Here is a 22,109-nt window from a genome sequence, read left to right on the forward strand (position 1 = left end):
GTGTAGGAGAGGGGCCTTGGTCTAGAGTGGAATGTGGGGGGTCCGAATAGGAGAGTGTTCTGGTCTGGAGTGGAGTGTGGGCTCTGTGTAGGAGAGGGGCCTTGGTCTAGAGTGGAATGTGGGGGGTCCGAATAGGAGAGGGTTCTGGTCTGGAGTGGAGTGTGGGCCCTGTGTAGGAGAGGGGCCTTGGTCTAGAGTGGAATGTGGGGGATCCGAATAGGAGAGGGTTCTGGTCTGGAGTGGAGTGTGGGCCCTGTGTAGGAGAGGGGCCTTGGTCTAGAGTGGAATGTGGGGGGTCCGAATAGGAGAGGGTTCTGGTCTGGAGTGGAGTGTGGGCCCTGTGTAAGAGAGGGGCCTTGGTCTAGAGTGGAATGTGGGGGGTCCGAATAGGAGAGGGTTCTGGTCTGGAGTGAAGTGTGGGCTCTGTGTAGGAGAGGGGCCTTGGTCTAGAGTGGAATGTGGGGGGTCCGAATAGGAGAGGGTTCTGGTCTGGAGTGGAGTGTGGGCTCTGTGTAGGAGAGGGGCCTTGGTCTAGAGTGGAATGTGGGGGTCAGTATAGGAGAGGGTTCTGGTCTGGAGTAGAGTGTGGGGGGTTGTATAGAAGAGGGCCATTCCCTCTGTCCAGCTTTTCTCCTACATACATTTCTCTTTTTAATTATCGTGGCCCCACGGCACCTCCTGACCTCGGCCATTGACCCTCCACAGGCCCAGAACTCCAAAAACTTCAGCCACCTCCCCAAAAATGGCCGCCATTCCACCCTGTGCTGTCCTGCCGCGAGTCTACTGACATTCCAATTGGTTGACTCTACAACGTTCCTCCGGGTTCAACACCCTCCTGGTACATTGTAGGATTGAGCTAACACTACATTATCCATCATATTGGGTTGGTTCATGCCCCCTTACAAGTCTGTAGGGTCTGTATAGCCATCTTACCACCCTCTGGGCAGATCACTACATTATCTATCACCATCTTACCACCCTCTGGGCAGATCACTACATTATCTATCACCATCTTACCACCCTCTGGGCAGATCACTACATTATCTATCGCCATCTTACCACCCTCTGGGCAGATCACTACATTATCCATCGCCATCTTACCACCCTCTGGGCAGATCACTACATTATCCATCACCATCTTACCACCCTCTGGGCAGATCACTACATTATCCATCACCATCTTACCACCCTCTGGGCAGATCACTACATTATCTATCACCATCTTACCACCCTTTGGGCAGATCACTACATTATCTATCACCATCTTACTACCCTCTGGGCAGATCACTACATTATCTATCACCATCTTACCACCCTTTGGGCAGATCACTACATTATCTATCACCATCTTACCACCCTCTGGGCAGATCACTACATTATCCATCACCATCTTACCACCCTCTGGGCAGATCACTACATTATCTATCGCCATCTTACCACCCTCTGGGCAGATCACTACATTATCCATCGCCATCTTACCACCCTCTGGGCAGATCACTACATTATCCATCACCATCTTACCACCCTCTGGGCAGATCACTACATTATCCATCACCATCTTACCACCCTCTGGGCAGATCACTACATTATCTATCACCATCTTACCACCCTTTGGGCAGATCACTACATTATCTATCACCATCTTACTACCCTCTGGGCAGATCACTACATTATCTATCACCATCTTACCACCCTCTGGGCAGATCACTACATTATCTATCACCATCTTACCACCCTTTGGGCAGATCACTACATTATCTATCACCATCTTACTACCCTCTGGGCTGATCACTACATTATCCATCACCATCTTACCACCCTCTGGGCAGATCACTACATTATCCATCACCATCTTACCACCCTCTGGGCAGATCACTACATTATCTATCACCATCTTACCACCCTCTGGGCAGATCACTACATTATCTATCACCATCTTACCACCCTCTGGGCAGGCCAGATCAGAATTGCACTCCAGAAATGACCCAGGATGACAATATTGGTATCATTCTAGACCAGCGTTCAGTGATGGGTGATCCGTTCTTGCCCTTTGCCCTCTGTGGAGTCCTGGCATCTGTCCTTCTCCTGTAGTACAGAAGGCCATTGTCTCTTGTGTTGGACACGCCATCTTCCAGGAAAGGCAGGCCCCATCATCACCCACAGCCAAGACGCCGTTCCTGATTGGTCATCTAGCTCCACGTAACCAGGCATGTACTGGCCATCAGGACTACTGGAGTTTCCCGGTGGGCCGATGGCTCAGTGGGCCAGTCGGGTGCAGTCCTGAAGCCGCTCCTCTCTGACAGTGAATGATTGCGATTTTACTCCTGTCAGGAGGAGCAGCTTCCGTCAATTGCTAGAGAGCATTAGGCTTTCTGTTCCCTCCAGCCTGCAGGGGGAGATAGACAGCCGGCAGACTTTCCTTCCTCTCTCCCCTTATCACTTGTTATCATATGACTGGAGAGAGGAATGAGAAGCTGCTTTCAAAACTGTGAGTACAAGTGGGAGGGGGGGACACACTGATGTGAAGGGGGCTACTGGTTGGAGCTCTCTGATGTGAAGGGGGCTTCTGATGGGGACTCTCATGTGAATGGGGCTGCTGGTGGGGACACACTGATGTGAAGGGGGCTTCTGATGGGGAAACACTGATGTGAAGGGGGCTTCTGATGGGGACACACTGATGTGAAGGGGGATGCTGGTGGGGACACACTGATGTGAAGGGGGCTGCTGATGGGGACACACTGATGTGAAGGGGGCTTCTGATGGGGAAACACTTATGTGAAGGGGGCTTCTGATGGGGAAACACTGATGTGAAGGGGGCTTCTGATGGGGAAACACTTATGTGAAGGGGGCTTCTGATGGGGAAACACTGATGTGAAGGGGGCTTCTGATGGGGAAACACTGATGTGAAGGGGGCTTCTGATGGGGACACACTGATGTGATGGGGGCTTCTGATGGGGACACACTGATGTTAAGGGGGCTGCTGATTGGGACACACTGATGTGAAGGGGGCTTCTGATGGAGAAACACTGATGTGAAGGGGGCTTCTGATGGGGAAACACTGATGTGAAGGGGGCTTCTGATGGGGACACACTGATGTGAAGGGGGCTTCTGATGGGGACACACTGATGTTAAGGGGGCTGCTGATTGGGACACACTGATGTGAAGGGGGCTTCTGATGGAGAAACACTGATGTGAAGGGGGCTTCTGATGGGGAAACACTGATGTGAAGGGGGCTTCTGATGGGGACACACTGATGTGAAGGGGGCTTCTGATGGGGAAACACTGATGTGAAGGGGGCTTCTGATGGGGACACACTGATGTGAAGAGGGCTTCTGATGGGGAAACACTGATGTGAAGGGGGCTTCTGATGGGGAAACACTTATGTGAAGGGGGCTTCTGATGGGAACGCACTGATGTGAAGAGGGCTTCTGATGGGGAAACACTGATGTGAAGGGGGCTTCTGATGGGGACACACTGATGTGAATGGGGCTTCTGATGGGGAAACACTGATGTGAAGGGGGCTGCTGATTGGGACACACTGATGTGAAGGGGGCTTCTGATGAGGACACACTGATGTGAAGGGGGCTTCTGATGGGGACACACTGATGTGAAGGGGGCTTCTGATGGGGACACACTGATGTGAAGGGGGCTGCTGATGAGGACACACTGATGTGAAGGGGGCTTCTGATGGGGAAACACTGATGTGAAGGGGGCTGCTGATGGGGACACACTGATGTGAAGGGGGCTTCTGATGGGGGGACTCTGATGTGAAGGGGGCTTCTGATGGGGACATACTGATGTCAAGGGGGCTGCTGACTGGGACTCTCTGTGAAGGGAGCTGCTGATTGGGACTCTGTGATGTAAGGGGGGCACTGTTGGGGACACTCTGATGTAAAGTGGATGCTGTTGGGGACACTTTGATGTAAGGAGGACGCTGTTGGGGACACTCAAATTTAAAGTGGGCCGGTCATGATGAAGTCCACATTTTTGTCCCAGTCCAGCCCTGCATGTAACCGTTATCAGAACGTCCATTACACGTGGATAATGTATTCTCTATTTTCCAAGGTTCCGTGGAGATTCTGTCCTCCCCCCGTGGAGGCACGAGGCACTGTTATTCTACACGGAATGGGAACATTTGGTTACATTTAGCTGAGACGGGGATGGAGGAATGTGGAAAAACAGAAGAGGCGGCCCCGCACGGTAGCTGATGGGCCCCCAGAGATGTTTCCAATTAATTCTCCACACAGGGAATGAAATAAATCATTGTTTAATTAATGGCAGGTAGAGGAAATATGTCGCCTCTCTGGAAGAGAGAATTTGGCGTCTGTTCGCCAGAGGCGGAGCCAAGGATTTTTGCCATGTAGAGGGAAGGAATGTGAATTGGTGATCTGTAATTCTGAACCTCTGACCTGATTTCCGTGTAATCCGAAACATTTCTACAAAGTCGTTTTACTACGGCTCACCGCCAACGTCAGGCAAGAAGAACAGGGGGAATGTTCCGGAATGTGCAGAAGAAGGATGAGGTCCGGGTTCCTGGTGAATCCGGGAACTTTGAACTTATCTCAGCTGGCCTAGAAGGCCAATCGGAGGTCTTTTGGAAAAGTCGGGAAGACTGCACTGTCACTACAGACAGAACATGTGGAAGCCCCACCAACTCCAGTAGTGGGCCCCAACCTTCATCCTTCTCTCCAGAAGATTGACCCGGTGTGCTAGGAAGGTTGTGTAGCATCCATGCTTACTTGACTATGTATCCGTGGTCATGTGTACCTGGGGTTGCCACCTGATCCCTTTAAACCCCAACACATGTAGCGCTGGATCCTGACGGGCAGGCGCTATGGTTTTTGAAAAGTTAAGTTGCCTGAAGCCACAGTTGGGCTTCGGGACTATTTCTCTAAATTCCTGGTTTCGGTACCAGTCCAGCTGGGTTGCACTGGGTTCTCCTTGTCACCGCCGGCAAGAGTAAAAACGCAGTCTAGCTGGGTGCATTGAATGCCACTATTCTCTCTGAACCAGCCCAGTGGGAGTGTTTTCCTGCTGTGCATTCTGGGGGGTGGTATTTAACCACTAGAGATCCGCGCTATAGTCAAATTACGGCTACAGCGCGGACCTGCTTTGCCGGGACTACGTCTATTGATGTCGTCCCGTGCACGAGCGGCCTGCGAGCCCCCCTGAGGGGCACGCGCGGCGCGCTCTGTGATCAGCGAGTCTATGAGACTCGCCTGATCACGGATCGAAGCAAGGGGTCGATCCCGACCCCTTATCACGTGATCAGCTGTCAGCCAATGACAACTGATCATGTGACACAATGGAGCCGGTAATCGGTTATTATTCCTCCTCGCGCTGACAGCGGCCGTGATCGGGACATCAGTTCCGATCACGGCCAGCTTATCAGTGCCCACCTGCCCCCTGCCAATGCCACCTAACTAATAAAAAAGTGCCCCCCATCAGTGCCACCCATCAGTGCCCACAGTGCCACCCATCAGTGCCCACAGTGTCACCTATCAGTGCCCAAAATCTGCCTCAACAACAGTGCTGCACCCCAGTGCCACATATCCGTGCCCATAAGTGTCATCTACCAGTGCCCATCAGTGCCACCCATCAGTGCCCAGCAGTGCCACCTATCAGTGCCCATCAGTCCCATCTATCAGTGCCCGTTAGTGCTACCCATCCGTGCCACCCATCAGTGCCCATCTTTGCCCATCAGTGCCGCCTTATCTGTGTCCATCAGTACTGCTTTATCTGTGCCTATCAGTGCCACCTTATCTGTGCCTATTAGTGCCGCCTTAACTGTGCCTATCACTGCCCACCAGTGCAGCCTATCACTGCCCACCAGTGCCGCCTCATCAACGCATTTCAATAAAGGAGAAAAATGACCTGTTTGCAAAATTTTATAACAAACTAAGAATTTTTTTTTTTTTTGCATATTTTTTTGTTTGTTTAGCAAAAAATAAAACTCCGAGCTGTAATTAAATACCACCAAAAGAAAGCTCTATTTGTGGGAAAAAAATGATAAAAATTTAATTTGGGTACAGTGTAGCACGACCGCGTAATTGTCATTCAAAGTGCATCAGCGCTGAAAGCTGAAAATTGGTCTGGGCAGGAGGGGGGTTTAAGTGCCCAGTAAGCAAGTGGTCAAGGTACCGACGTCACGTTGGCGGGAAGATTATTTTCTGTCTGTTTGGTTCTGGTGGTCCTCCTGACCCATCCCCATGGCCCTCCTGGCCTGGGGTGCGGAACTATGCATCTTGAGTCTTGGGGCCGGTTGGCCCGAAGCAACGCAACTGCAGGGACAGGCCCGAGCGAATTTCGGGGCCTACTGATCCAAGGGTGGTCCGGTGCCGTCTCATCTGAAGGGAGAGGCCCAGCAAATGAAGAACCCCAGGGGAGGACTCTTCAGGAGAAGACACAAGGCTGGTTTCTCTGAAAGAGCCTTGAGGCTTAGTTGAAGGACGTAACCCGGATCAACACTCATATGGTATCGCCGGATCGGCTGAGAGAACCTGGTACCGTATGTCAGTTCTTAAAATGTATCCACATCCCTCAGTAATGCTCAGGTGTATCTCACAAGTCTGTGGCAGAGACTTTGTTGAGCACCCCACCGGCTGCTGGGCCTAGTGAGAGGAGATCTATCCGGGGGGTTGTTAAATCCAGTTGGGAAAGTTTTTATTCTCTGGATTTTCTCTAAGGACTTCCATCTTGTGCCTGAACTCACTCCTAACCCTCTACCCTTTATTGAGAGACTTTGTTTTGTTCTAAATAAATAACCCAAAAGAGGATTCAGTGTCAGTTTCCACATTCTTTGGGCCGTCTACCACGGGAACCCCAAGAGGGAGAAGCAAACAAGTGAGGTAACGGTAAGTAAGCCCAAATAAAACCAGCAGCTCCTTCGGGGGTCAGTGCTACACATAGATGGAGGGGTAGGTGTGTAGGCAGATGTAGATATCTATAGTCGGAGGGGATGGTGTGTAGGCAGATGTAGATATCTATAGTCGGAGGGGTAGGTGTGTAGACAGATGTAGATATCTATAGTTGGAGGGGTAGGTGTGTAGACAGATGTAGATATCTATAGTCGGAGGGGTAGGTGTGTAGACAGATGTAGATATCTATAGTCGGAGGGGTAGGTGTGTAGGCAGATGTAGATATCTATAGTCGGAGGGGTAGGTGTGTAGACAGATGTAGATATCTATAGTCGGAGGGGTAGGTGTGTAGGCAGATGTAGATATCTATAGTCGGAGGGGTTGGTGTGTAGACAGATGTAGATATCTATAGTCGGAGGGGTAGGTGTGTAGGCAGATGTAGATATCTATAGTCGGAGGGGTAGGTGTGTAGGCAGATGTAGATATCTATAGTCGGAGGGGTTGGTGTGTAGGCAGATGTAGATATCTATAGTCGGAGGGGTTGGTGTGTAGGCAGATGTAGATATCTATAGTCGGAGGGGTAGGTGTGTAGGCAGATGTAGATATCCATAGTCGGAGGGGTTGGTGTGTAGACAGATGTAGATATCTATAGTCGGAGGGGTAGGTGTGTAGGCAGATGTAGATATCTATAGTCGGAGGGGTTGGTGTGTAGGCAGATGTAGATATCTATAGTCGGAGGGGTAGGTGTGTAGGCAGATGTAGATATCTATAGTCGGAGGGGTAGGTGTGTAGGCAGATGTAGATATCTATAGTCGGAGGGGTAGGTGTGTAGGCAGATGTAGATATCCATAGTCGGAGGGGTAGGTGTGTAGGCAGATGTAGATATCCATAGTCGGAGGGGTAGGTGTGTAGACAGATGTAGATATCTATAGTCGGAGGGGATGGTGTGTAGGCAGATGTAGATATCTATAGTCCGAGGGGTAGGTGTGTAGGCAGATGTAGATATCTATAGTCGGAGGGGTAGGTGTGTAGACAGATGTAGATATCTATAGTCGGAGGGGTAGGTGTGTAGGCAGATGTAGATATCTATAGTCGGAGGGGTAGGTGTGTAGGCAGATGTAGATATCTATAGTCGGAGGGGTAGGTGTGTAGACAGATGTAGATATCTATAGTCGGAGGGGTTGGTGTGTAGGCAGATGTAGATATCTATAGTCGGAGGGGTAGGTGTGTAGGCAGATGTAGATATCCATAGTCGGAGGGGTAGGTGTGTAGGCAGATGTAGATATCTATAGTCGGAGGGGTAGGTGTGTAGGTAGATGTAGATATCTATAGTCGGAGGGGTAGGTGTGTAGACAGATGTAGATATCTATAGTCGGAGGGGTAGGTGTTTAGGCAGATGTAGATATCTATAGTCGGAGGGGTAGGTGTGTAGGCAGATGTAGATATCTATAGTCGGAGGGGTTGGTGTGTAGGCAGATGTAGATATCTATAGTCGGAGGGGTAGGTGTGTAGACAGATGTAGATATCTATAGTCGGAGGGGTAGGTGTGTAGGCAGATGTAGATATCTATAGTCGGAGGGGTAGGTGTGTAAGCAGATGTAGATATCTATAGTCGGAGGGGTAGGTGTGTAGGCAGATGTAGATATCTATAGTCGGAGGGGTAGGTGTGTAGGCAGATGTAGATATCTATAGTCGGAGGGGTAGGTGTGTAGGCAGATGTAGATATCTATAGTCGGAGGGGTAGGTGTGTAGGCAGATGTAGATATCTATAGTCGGAGGGGTAGGTGTGTAGGCAGATGTAGATATCTATAGTCGGAGGGGTAGGTGTGTAGGCAGATGTAGATATCTATAGTCGGAGGGGTTGGTGTGTAGGCAGATGTAGATATCTATAGTCGGAGGGGTAGGTGTGTAGACAGATGTAGATATCTATAGTCGGAGGGGTAGGTGTGTAGACAGATGTAGATATCTATAGTCGGAGGGGTTGGTGTGTAGGCAGATGTAGATATCTATAGTCGGACGGGTAGGTGTGTAGGCAGATGTAGATATCTATAGTCAGAGGGGTTGGTGTGTAGACAGATGTAGATATCTATAGTCGGAGGGGTAGGTGTGTGGGCAGATGTAGATATCCATAGTCGGAGGGGTAGGTGTGTAGGCAGATGTAGATATCTATAGTCGGAGGGGTAGGTGTGTAGGCAGATGTAGATATCTATAGTCGGAGGGGTAGGTGTGTAGGCAGATGTAGATATCTATAGTCGGAGGGGTAGGTGTGTAGGCAGATGTAGATATCCATAGTCGGAGGGGTAGGTGTGTAGGCAGATGTAGATATCTATAGTCGGAGGGGTAGGTGTGTAGGCAGATGTAGATATCCATAGTCGGAGGGGTAGGTGTGTAGGCAGATGTAGATATCTATAGTCGGAGGGGTTGGTGTGTAGGCAGATGTAGATATCTATAGTCGGAGGGGTTGGTGTGTAGACAGATGTAGATATCTATAGTCGGAGGGGTAGGTGTGTAGACAGATGTAGATATCTATAGTCGGAGGGGTAGGTGTGTAGGCAGATGTAGATATCCATAGTCGGAGGGGTAGGTGTGTAGGCAGATGTAGATATCTATAGTTGGAGGGGTAGGTGTGTAGGCAGATGTAGATATCCATAGTCGGAGGGGTAGGTGTGTAGGCAGATGTAGATATCTATAGTCGGAGGGGTAGGTGTGTAGGCAGATGTAGATATCTATAGTCGGAGGGGTAGGTGTGTAGGCAGATGTAGATATCTATAGTCGGAGGGGTAGGTGTGTAGGCAGATGTAGATATCTATAGTCGGAGGGGTAGGTGTGTAGGCAGATGTAGATATCTATAGTCGGAGGGGTAGGTGTGTAGGCAGATGTAGATATCTATAGTCGGAGGGGTAGGTGTGTAGGCAGATGTAGATATCTATAGTCGAAGGGGTAGGTGTGTAGGCAGATGTAGATATCTATAGTCGGAGGAGTAGGTGTGTAGGCAGATGTAGATATCTATAGTCGGAGGGGTAGGTGTGTAGGCAGATGTAGATATCCATAGTCGGAGGGGTAGGTGTGTAGGCAGATGTAGATATCCATAGTCGGAGGGGTAGGTGTGTAGGTAGATGTAGATATCTATAGTCGGAGGGGTTGGTGTGTAGGCAGATGTAGATATCTATAGTCGGAGGGGTAGGTGTGTAGGCAGATGTAGATATCTATAGTCGGAGGGGTAGGTGTGTAGGCAGACGTAGATATCCATAGTCGGAGGGGTAGGTGTGTAGGCAGATGTAGATATCTATAGTCGGAGGGGATGGTGTGTAGGCAGATGTAGATATCTATAGTCGGAGGGGTAGGTGTGTAGGCAGATGTAGATATCTATAGTCGGAGGGGTTGGTGTGTAGGCAGATGTAGATATCTATAGTCGGAGGGGTTGGTGTGTAGACAGATGTAGATATCTATAGTCGGAGGGGTAGGTGTGTAGGCAGATGTAGATATCTATAGTCGGAGGGGTAGGTGTGTAGGCAGATGTAGATATCTATAGTCGGAGGGGTTGGTGTGTAGGCAGATGTAGATATCTATAGTCGGAGGGGTAGGTGTGTAGGCAGATGTAGATATCTATAGTCGGAGGGGTTGGTGTGTAGACAGATGTAGATATCTATAGTCGGAGGGGTAGGTGTGTAGGCAGATGTAGATATCTATAGTCGGAGGGGTAGGTGTGTAGGCAGATGTAGATATCTATAGTCGGAGGGGTTGGTGTGTAGGCAGATGTAGATATCTATAGTCGGAGGGGTAGGTGTGTAGGCAGATGTAGATATCTATAGTCGGAGGGGTTGGTGTGTAGACAGATGTAGATATCTATAGTCGGAGGGGTAGGTGTGTAGGCAGAAGTAGATATCTATAGTCGGAGGGGTAGGTGTGTAGGCAGATGTAGATATCTATAGTCGGAGGGGTTGGTGTGTAGGCAGATGTAGATATCTATAGTCGGAGGGGTTGGTGTGTAGGCAGATGTAGATATCTATAGTCGGAGGGGTAGGTGTGTAGGCAGATGTAGATATCCATAGTCGGAGGGGTTGGTGTGTAGACAGATGTAGATATCTATAGTCGGAGGGGTAGGTGTGTAGGCAGATGTAGATATCTATAGTCGGAGGGGTTGGTGTGTAGGCAGATGTAGATATCTATAGTCGGAGGGGTTGGTGTGTAGACAGATGTAGATATCTATAGTCGGAGGGGTAGGTGTGTAGGCAGATGTAGATATCTATAGTCGGAGGGGTAGGTGTGTAGGCAGATGTAGATATCTATAGTCGGAGGGGTTGGTGTGTAGGCAGATGTAGATATCTATAGTCGGAGGGGTAGGTGTGTAGGCAGATGTAGATATCTATAGTCGGAGGGGTTGGTGTGTAGACAGATGTAGATATCTATAGTCGGAGGGGTAGGTGTGTAGGCAGAAGTAGATATCTATAGTCGGAGGGGTAGGTGTGTAGGCAGATGTAGATATCTATAGTCGGAGGGGTTGGTGTGTAGGCAGATGTAGATATCTATAGTCGGAGGGGTTGGTGTGTAGGCAGATGTAGATATCTATAGTCGGAGGGGTAGGTGTGTAGGCAGATGTAGATATCCATAGTCGGAGGGGTTGGTGTGTAGACAGATGTAGATATCTATAGTCGGAGGGGTAGGTGTGTAGGCAGATGTAGATATCTATAGTCGGAGGGGTTGGTGTGTAGGCAGATGTAGATATCTATAGTCGGAGGGGTAGGTGTGTAGGCAGATGTAGATATCTATAGTCGGAGGGGTAGGTGTGTAGGCAGATGTAGATATCTATAGTCGGAGGGGTAGGTGTGTAGGCAGATGTAGATATCCATAGTCGGAGGGGTAGGTGTGTAGGCAGATGTAGATATCCATAGTCGGAGGGGTAGGTGTGTAGACAGATGTAGATATCTATAGTCGGAGGGGATGGTGTGTAGGCAGATGTAGATATCTATAGTCCGAGGGGTAGGTGTGTAGGCAGATGTAGATATCTATAGTCGGAGGGGTAGGTGTGTAGACAGATGTAGATATCTATAGTCGGAGGGGTAGGTGTGTAGGCAGATGTAGATATCTATAGTCGGAGGGGTAGGTGTGTAGGCAGATGTAGATATCTATAGTCGGAGGGGTAGGTGTGTAGACAGATGTAGATATCTATAGTCGGAGGGGTTGGTGTGTAGGCAGATGTAGATATCTATAGTCGGAGGGGTAGGTGTGTAGGCAGATGTAGATATCCATAGTCGGAGGGGTAGGTGTGTAGGCAGATGTAGATATCTATAGTCGGAGGGGTAGGTGTGTAGGTAGATGTAGATATCTATAGTCGGAGGGGTAGGTGTGTAGACAGATGTAGATATCTATAGTCGGAGGGGTAGGTGTTTAGGCAGATGTAGATATCTATAGTCGGAGGGGTAGGTGTGTAGGCAGATGTAGATATCTATAGTCGGAGGGGTTGGTGTGTAGGCAGATGTAGATATCTATAGTCGGAGGGGTAGGTGTGTAGGCAGATGTAGATATCTATAGTCGGAGGGGTAGGTGTGTAGGCAGATGTAGATATCTATAGTCGGAGGGGTAGGTGTGTAGGCAGATGTAGATATCTATAGTCGGAGGGGTAGGTGTGTAGGCAGATGTAGATATCTATAGTCGGAGGGGTAGGTGTGTAGACAGATGTAGATATCTATAGTCGGAGGGGTAGGTGTGTAGACAGATGTAGATATCTATAGTCGGAGGGGTTGGTGTGTAGGCAGATGTAGATATCTATAGTCGGACGGGTAGGTGTGTAGGCAGATGTAGATATCTATAGTCAGAGGGGTTGGTGTGTAGACAGATGTAGATATCTATAGTCGGAGGGGTAGGTGTGTGGGCAGATGTAGATATCCATAGTCGGAGGGGTAGGTGTGTAGGCAGATGTAGATATCTATAGTCGGAGGGGTAGGTGTGTAGGCAGATGTAGATATCTATAGTCGGAGGGGTAGGTGTGTAGGCAGATGTAGATATCTATAGTCGGAGGGGTAGGTGTGTAGGCAGATGTAGATATCCATAGTCGGAGGGGTAGGTGTGTAGGCAGATGTAGATATCTATAGTCGGAGGGGTAGGTGTGTAGGCAGATGTAGATATCCATAGTCGGAGGGGTAGGTGTGTAGGCAGATGTAGATATCTATAGTCGGAGGGGTTGGTGTGTAGGCAGATGTAGATATCTATAGTCGGAGGGGTTGGTGTGTAGACAGATGTAGATATCTATAGTCGGAGGGGTAGGTGTGTAGACAGATGTAGATATCTATAGTCGGAGGGGTAGGTGTGTAGGCAGATGTAGATATCCATAGTCGGAGGGGTAGGTGTGTAGGCAGATGTAGATATCTATAGTTGGAGGGGTAGGTGTGTAGGCAGATGTAGATATCCATAGTCGGAGGGGTAGGTGTGTAGGCAGATGTAGATATCTATAGTCGGAGGGGTAGGTGTGTAGGCAGATGTAGATATCTATAGTCGGAGGGGTAGGTGTGTAGGCAGATGTAGATATCTATAGTCGGAGGGGTAGGTGTGTAGGCAGATGTAGATATCTATAGTCGGAGGGGTAGGTGTGTAGGCAGATGTAGATATCTATAGTCGAAGGGGTAGGTGTGTAGGCAGATGTAGATATCTATAGTCGGAGGAGTAGGTGTGTAGGCAGATGTAGATATCTATAGTCGGAGGGGTAGGTGTGTAGGCAGATGTAGATATCCATAGTCGGAGGGGTAGGTGTGTAGGCAGATGTAGATATCCATAGTCGGAGGGGTAGGTGTGTAGGTAGATGTAGATATCTATAGTCGGAGGGGTTGGTGTGTAGGCAGATGTAGATATCTATAGTCGGAGGGGTAGGTGTGTAGGCAGATGTAGATATCTATAGTCGGAGGGGTAGGTGTGTAGGCAGACGTAGATATCCATAGTCGGAGGGGTAGGTGTGTAGGCAGATGTAGATATCTATAGTCGGAGGGGATGGTGTGTAGGCAGATGTAGATATCTATAGTCGGAGGGGTAGGTGTGTAGGCAGATGTAGATATCCATAGTCGGAGGGGTAGGTGTGTAGGTAGATGTAGATATCTATAGTTGGAGGGGTAGGTGTGTAGACAGATGTAGATATCTATAGTCGGAGGGGTTGGTGTGTAGGCAGATGTAGATATCCATAGTCGGAGGGGTAGGTGTGTAGGCAGATGTAGATATCTATAGTCGGAGGGGTAGGTGTGTAGACAGATGTAGATATCTATAGTCGGAGGGGTAGGTGTGTAGGCAGATGTAGATATCTATAGTCGGAGGGGTTGGTGTGTAGGCAGATGTAGATATCTATAGTCGGAGGGGTAGGTGTGTAGGCAGATGTAGATATCTATAGTCGGAGGGGTAGGTGTGTAGGCAGATGTAGATATCTATAGTCGGAGGGGTAGGTGTGTAGGCAGATGTAGATATCTATAGTCGGAGGGGTTGGTGTGTAGGCAGATGTAGATATCTATAGTCGGAGGGGTAGGTGTGTAGTGTAGATATCTATAGTCGGAGGGGTAGGTGTGTAGGCAGATGTAGATATCTATAGTCGGAGGGGATGGTGTGTAGGCAGATGTAGATATCTATAGTCGGAGGGGTAGGTGTGTAGACAGATGTACATATCTATAGTCGGAGGGGTAGGTGTGTAGACAGATGTAGATATCTATAGTCGGAGGGGTAGGTGTGTAGACAGATGTACATATCTATAGTCGGAGGGGTAGGTGTGTAGACAGATGTAGATATCTATAGTCGGAGGGGTTGGTGTGTAGGCAGATGTAGATATCTATAGTCGGAGGGGTAGGTGTGTAGGCAGATGTAGATATCTATAGTCGGAGGGGTAGGTGTGTAGGCAGATGTAGATATCTATAGTCGGAGGGGTAGGTGTGTAGGCAGATGTACATATCTATAGTCGGAGGGGTAGGTGTGTAGGCAGATGGAGATATCTATAGTCGGAGGGGTAGGTGTGTAGACAGATGTAGATATCTATAGTTGGAGGGGTAGGTGTGTAGACAGATTTAGATATCTATAGTCGGAGGGGTAGGTGTGTAGGCAGATGTAGATATCTATAGTCGGAGGGGTAGGTGTGTAGGCAGATGTAGATATCTATAGTCGGAGGGGTAGGTGTGTAGGCAGATGTAAATATCCATAGTGGGAGGGGTAGGTGTGTAGGCAGATGTAGATATCTATAGTCGGAGGGGTTGGTGTGTAGGCAGATGTAGATATCTATAGTCGGAGGGGTAGGTGTGTAGGCAGATGTAGATATCTATAGTCGGAGGGGTTGGTGTGTAGGCAGATGTAGATATCTATAGTCGGAGGGGTTGGTGTGTAGGCAGATGTAGATATCCATAGTCGGAGGGGTAGGTGTGTAGGCAGATGTAGATATCCATAGTCGGAGGGGTAGGTGTGTAGACAGATGTAGATATCTATAGTCGGAGGGGTAGGTGTGTAGACAGATGTAGATATCTATAGTCGGAGGGGTAGGTGTGTAGGCAGATGTAGATATCTATAGTCGGAGGGGTAGGTGTGTAGGCAGATGTAGATATCTATAGTCGGAGGGGTAGGTGTGTAGACAGATGTAGATATCTATAGTCGGAGGGGTAGGTGTGTAGGCAGATGTAGATATCTATAGTCGGAGGGGTTGGTGTGTAGGCAGATGTAGATATCTATAGTCGGAGGGGTAGGTGTGTAGACAGATGTAGATATCCATAGTCGGAGGGGTTGGTGTGTAGGCAGATGTAGATATCTATAGTCGGAGGGGTAGGTGTGTAGGCAGATGTAGATATCTATAGTCGGAGGGGTTGGTGTGTAGGCAGATGTAGATATCTATAGTCGGAGGGGTTGGTGTGTAGGCAGATGTAGATATCTATAGTCGGAGGGGTAGGTGTGTAGGCAGATGTAGATATCTATAGTCGGAGGGGTAGGTGTGTAGGCAGATGTAGATATCTATAATCGGAGGGGTAGGTGTTTAGGCAGATGTAGATATCTATAGTCGGAGGGGTAGGTGTGTAGGCAGATGTAGATATCTATAGTCGGAGGGGTAGGTGTGTAGGCAGATGTAGATATCTATAGTCGGAGGGGTAGGTGTGTAGGCAGATGTAGATATCTATAGTCGGAGGGGTAGGTGTGTAGGCAGATGTAGATATCTATAGTCGGAGGGGTTGGTGTGTAGGCAGATGTAGATATCCATAGTCGGAGGGGTTGGTGTGTAGGCAGATGTAGATATCTATAGTCGGAGGGGTAGGTGTGTAGGCAGATGTAGATATCTATAGTCGGAGGGGTAGGTGTGTAGGCAGATGTAGATATCTATAATCGGAGGGGTAGGTGTGTAGACAGATGTAGATATCTATAGTCGGAGGGGTAGGTGTGTAGGCAGATGTAGATATCTATAGTCGGAGGGGTTGGTGTGTAGGCAGATGTAGATATCTATAGTCAGAGGGGTTGGTGTGTAGGCAGATGTAGATATCTATAGTCGGAGGGGTAGGTGTGTAGACAGATGTAGATATCTATAGTCGGAGGGGTAGGTGTGTAGGCAGATGTAGATATCTATAGTCGGAGGGGTAGGTGTGTAGGCAGATGTAGATATCCATAGTCGGAGGGGTTGGTGTGTAGGCAGATGTAGATATCCATAGTCGGAGGGGTTGGTGTGTAGGCAGATGTAGATATCTATAGTCGGAGGGGTAGGTGTGTAGGCAGATGTAGATATCTATAGTCGGAGGGGTAGGTGTGTAGGCAGATGTAGATATCCATAGTCGGAGGGGTTGGTGTGTAGGCAGATGTAGATATCTATAGTCGGAGGGGTAGGTGTGTAGACAGATGTAGATATCTATAGTCGGAGGGGTAGGTGTGTAGGCAGATGTAGATATCTATAGTCGGAGGGGTAGGTGTGTAGGCAGATGTAGATATCTATAGTCGGAGGGGTAGGTGTGTAGGCAGATGTAGATATCTATAGTCGGAGGGGTAGGTGTGTAGGCAGATGTAGATATCTATAGTCGGAGGGGTAGGTGTGTAGGCAGATGTAGATATCTATAGTCGGAGGGGTAGGTGTGTAGGCAGATGTAGATATCTATAGTCGGAGGGGTTGGTGTATAGGCAGATGTAGATATCTATAGTCGGAGGGGTAGGTGTGTAGGCAGATGTAGATATCTATAGTCGGAGGGGTAGGTGTGTAGGCAGATGTAGATATCCATAGTCGGAGGGGTTGGTGTGTAGGCAGATGTAGATATCCATAGTTGGAGGGGTAGGTGTGTAGGCAGATGTAGATATCTATAGTCGGAGGGGTAGGTGTGTAGGCAGATGTAGATATCTATAGTCGGAGGGGTTAGTGTGTAGGCAGATGTAGATATCCATAGTCGGAGGGGTAGGTGTGTAGGCAGATGTAGATATCTATAGTCGGAGGGGTAGGTGTGTAGGCAGATGTAGATATTTATAGTCGGAGGGGTCGGTGTGTAGGCAGATGTAGATATCTATAGTCGGAGGGGTAGGTGTGTAGGCAGATGTAGATATCTATAGTCGGAGGGGTAGGTGTGTAGACAGATGTATATATCTATAGTCGGAGGGGTTGGTGTGTAGGCAGATGTAGATATCTATAGTCGGAGGGGTTGCTGTGTAGGCAGATGTAGATATCTATAGTCGGAGGGGTAGGTGTGTAGGCAGATGTAGATATCTATAGTCGGAGGGGTAGGTGTGTAGACAGATGTATATATCTATAGTCGGAGGGGTTGGTGTGTAGGCAGATGTAGATATCTATAGTCGGAGGGGTTGCTGTGTAGGCAGATGTAGATATCTATAGTCGGAGGGGTAGGTGTGTAGGCAGATGTAGATATCTATAGTCGGAGGGGTTGGTGTGTAGACAGATGTAGATATCTATAGTCGGAGGGGTTGGTGTGTAGACAGATGTAGAAATCTATAGTTGGAGGGGTAGGTGTGTAGGCAGATGTAGATATCTATAGTCGGAGGGGTAGGTGTGTAGGCAGATGTAGATATCTATAGTCGGAGGGGTAGGTGTGTAGGCAGATGTAGATATCTATAGTCGGAGGGGTAGGTGTGTAGGCAGATGTAGATATCTATAGTCGGAGGGGTTGGTGTGTAGGCAGATGTAGATATCTATAGTCGGAGGGGTAGGTGTGTAGACAGATGTAGATATCTATAGTCGGAGGGGTAGGTGTGTAGGCAGATGTAGATATCCATAGTCGGAGGGGTAGGTGTGTAGGCAGATGTAGATATCCATAGTCGGAGGGGTTGGTGTGTAGGCAGATGTAGATATCTATAGTCGGAGGGGTAGGTGTGTAGGCAGATGTAGATATCTATAGTCGGAGGGGTAGGTGTGTAGGCAGATGTAGATATCCATAGTCGGAGGGGTAGGTGTGTAGGCAGATGTAGATATCTATAGTCGGAGGGGTAGGTGTGTAGGCAGATGTAGATATCTATAGTCGGAGGGGTAGGTGTGTAGGCAGATGTAGATATCTATAGTCGGAGGGGTAGGTGTGTAGACAGATGTAGATATCTATAGTCGGAGGGGTAGGTGTGTAGGCAGATGTAGATATCTATAGTCGGAGGGGTAGGTGTGTAGGCAGATGTAGATATCTATAGTCGGAGGGGTTGGTGTGTAGACAGATGTAGATATCTATAGTCGGAGGGGTTGGTGTGTAGGCAGATGTAGATATCTATAGTCGGAGGGGTAGGTGTGTAGGCAGATGTAGATATCTATAGTCGGAGGGGTAGGTGTGTAGGCAGATGTAGATATCCATAGTCGGAGGGGTAGGTGTGTAGGTAGATGTAGATATCTATAGTCGGAGGGGTAGGTGTGTAGGCAGATGTAGATATCTATAGTCGGAGGGGTAGGTGTGTAGGCAGATGTAGATATCCATAGTCGGAGGGGTAGGTGTGTAGGCAGATGTAGATATCTATAGTCGGAGGGGTAGGTGTGTAGGCAGATGTAGATATCTATAGTCGGAGGGGTAGGTGTGTAGACAGATGTAGATATCTATTGTCGGAGGGGTAGGTGTGTAGACAGATGTAGATATCTATAGTCGGAGGGGTTGGTGTGTAGGCAGATGTAGATATCTATAGTCGGAGGGGTAGGTGTGTAGGCAGATGTAGATATCCATAGTCGGAGGGGTAGGTGTGTAGGTAGATGTAGATATCTATAGTCGGAGGGGTAGGTGTGTAGGCAGATGTAGATATCTATAGTCGGAGGGGTAGGTGTGTAGGCAGATGTAGATATCCATAGTCGGAGGGGTAGGTGTGTAGGCAGATGTAGATATCTATAGTCGGAGGGGTAGGTGTGTAGGCAGATGTAGATATCTATAGTCGGAGGGGTAGGTGTGTAGACAGATGTAGATATCTATTGTCGGAGGGGTAGGTGTGTAGACAGATGTAGATATCTATAGTCGGAGGGGTAGGTGTGTAGGCAGATGTAGATATCTATAGTGGGAGAGGTTGGTGTATAGGCAGATGTAGATATCTATAGTCGGAGGGGTAGGTGTGTAGGCAGATATAGATATCCATAGTCGGAGGGGTAGGTGTGTAGACAGATGTAGATATCTATAGTCGGAGGGGTAGGTGTGTAGGCAGATATAGATATCTATAGTCGGAGGGGTTGGTGTGTAGGCAGATGTAGATATCTATAGTCGGAGGGGTAGGTGTGTAGGCAGATGTAGATATCTATAGTCGGAGGGGTAGGTGTGTAGGCAGATGTAGATATCTATAGTCGGAGGGGTAGGTGTGTAGGCAGATGTAGATATCTATAGTCGGAGGGGTTGGTATGTAGGCAGATGTAGATATCTATAGTCGGAGGGGTTGGTGTGTAGACAGATGTAGATATCTATAGTCGGAGGGGTTGGTATGTAGGCAGATGTAGATATCTATAGTCGGAGGGGTAGGTGTGTAGGCAGATGTAGATATCTATAGTCGGAGGGGTAGGTGTGTAGACAGATGTAGATATCTATAGTCGGAGGGGTAGGTGTGTAGGCAGATGTAGATATCTATAGTCGGAGGGGTTGGTGTGTAGACAGATGTAGATATCTATAGTCGGAGGGGTTGGTGTGTAGGCAGATGTAGATATCTATAGTCGGAGGGGTAGGTGTGTAGGCAGATGTAGATATCTATAGTCGGAGGGGTAGGTGTGTAGACAGATGTAGATATCTATAGTCGGAGGGGTAGGTGTGTAGACAGATGTAGATATCTATAGTCGGAGGGGTAGGTGTGTAGGCAGATGTAGATATCTATAGTCGGAGGGGTAGGTGTGTAGGCAGATGTAGATATCTATAGTCGGAGGGGTTGGTGTGTAGACAGATGTAGATATCTATAGTCGGAGGGGTAGGTGTGTAGGCAGATGTAGATATCTATAGTCGGAGGGGTAGGTGTGTAGGCAGATGTAGATATCTATAGTCGGAGGGGTAGGTGTGTAGGCAGATGTAGATATCTATAGTCGGAGGGGTTGGTGTGTAGGCGGATGTAGATATCCATAGTCGGAGGGGTAGGTGTGTAGGCAGATGTAGATATCTATAGTCGGAGGGGTAGGTGTGTAGGCAGATGTAGATATCTATAGTCGGAGGGGTAGGTGTGTAGGCAGATGTAGATATCTATAGTCGGAGGGGTAGGTGTGTAGGCAGATGTAGATATCTATAGTCGGAGGGGTAGGTGTGTAGGCAGATGTAGATATCTATAGTCGGAGGGGTAGGTGTGTAGGCAGATGTAGATATCTATAGTCGGAGGGGTTGGTGTGTAGGCAGATGTAGATATCTATAGTCGGAGGGGTAGGTGTGTAGGCAGATGTAGATATCTATAGTCGGAGGGGTTGGTGTGTAGGCGGATGTAGATATCCATAGTCGGAGGGGTAGGTGTGTAGGCAGATGTAGATATCTATAGTCGGAGGGGTAGGTGTGTAGGCAGATGTAGATATCTATAGTCGGAGGGGTAGGTGTGTAGGCAGATGTAGATATCTATAGTCGGAGGGGTAGGTGTGTAGGCAGATGTAGATATCTATAGTCGGAGGGGTAGGTGTGTAGGCAGATGTAGATATCTATAGTCGGAGGGGTAGGTGTGTAGGCAGATGTAGATATCTATAGTCGGAGGGGTAGGTGTGTAGGCAGATGTAGATATCTATAGTCGGAGGGGTAGGTGTGTAGGCAGATGTAGATATCTATAGTCGGAGGGGTAGGTGTGTAGGCAGATGTAGATATCTATAGTCGGAGGGGTAGGTGTGTAGGCAGATGTAGATATCTATAGTCGGAGGGGTAGGTGTGTAGACAGATGTAGATATCTATAGTCGGAGGGGTAGGTGTGTAGGCAGATGTAGATATCTATAGTCGGAGGGGTAGGTGTGTAGGCAGATGTAGATATCCATAGTCGGAGGGGTAGGTGTGTAGATGGACACCCATAGGTGTACTTGCGGTGGTAAGTTGACAATCTTCACACTGGTAAGTGGAGGGTCATCATCTTCCAATGCTCTGACTGATGTTGTATTGGAGGAAGACGTCATCATGTACACCTCCGTTTCGGACGGGAGGAATTCTCTGCTTTTCTCATCAGCTGAGATTTGGCCGTCTTTTGGTTTCTTCTCCAATCTGGATTTTCATTCTTCTTTTCTTGTTGATGAAATATTTCTCCAGCAGCTAATGCCGGGTTTACAGTTCCACATTCTCTTCCCGGGGGAGGGGGGCTGGATATTTTTCTGGAGAAATAATCAGAACTTTGGCGCAGTTTTCTCTGAACATCCAACTTTCCGGTACTTTCCTGCCCCCCATTCACTTCTATAGACAAATACTTTTCTGCTTCTCAATAACACTCTATACAGAGAAGATGAGGAGCAGGATGACAGAAGAACGGTGGTTCTCCAGAGTCTGAGGACTGTGATGATGTATATTCTCTCACGCTGGAGGTACCATCACTGACCAATCATTAGGTCATTGTATGGAGGACAATGTGATGATGTATATACTCTCACGCTGGAGGTACCATCACTGACCAATCATTAGGTCATTGTATGGAGGACAATGTGATGATGTATATTCTCTCACGCTGGAGGTACCATCACTGACCAATCATTAGGTCATTGTATGGAGGACAATGTGACGATGTATATTCTCTCACGCTGGAGGTACCATCACTGACCAATCATTAGGTCATTGTATGGGGGAGAATGTGATGATGTATATTATCTCACGCTGGAGGTGCCATCACTGACCAATTATTAGGTCATTGTATGGAGGACAATGTGATGATGTATATTAT

Source organism: Lithobates pipiens, unplaced genomic scaffold, assembly GCF_037356315.1.
Source record: "Lithobates pipiens isolate NorthernLeopardFrog02 unplaced genomic scaffold, aLitPip1_a1.2 Scaffold_18, whole genome shotgun sequence".
Lineage (NCBI taxonomy): Eukaryota > Metazoa > Chordata > Amphibia > Anura > Ranidae > Lithobates > Lithobates pipiens.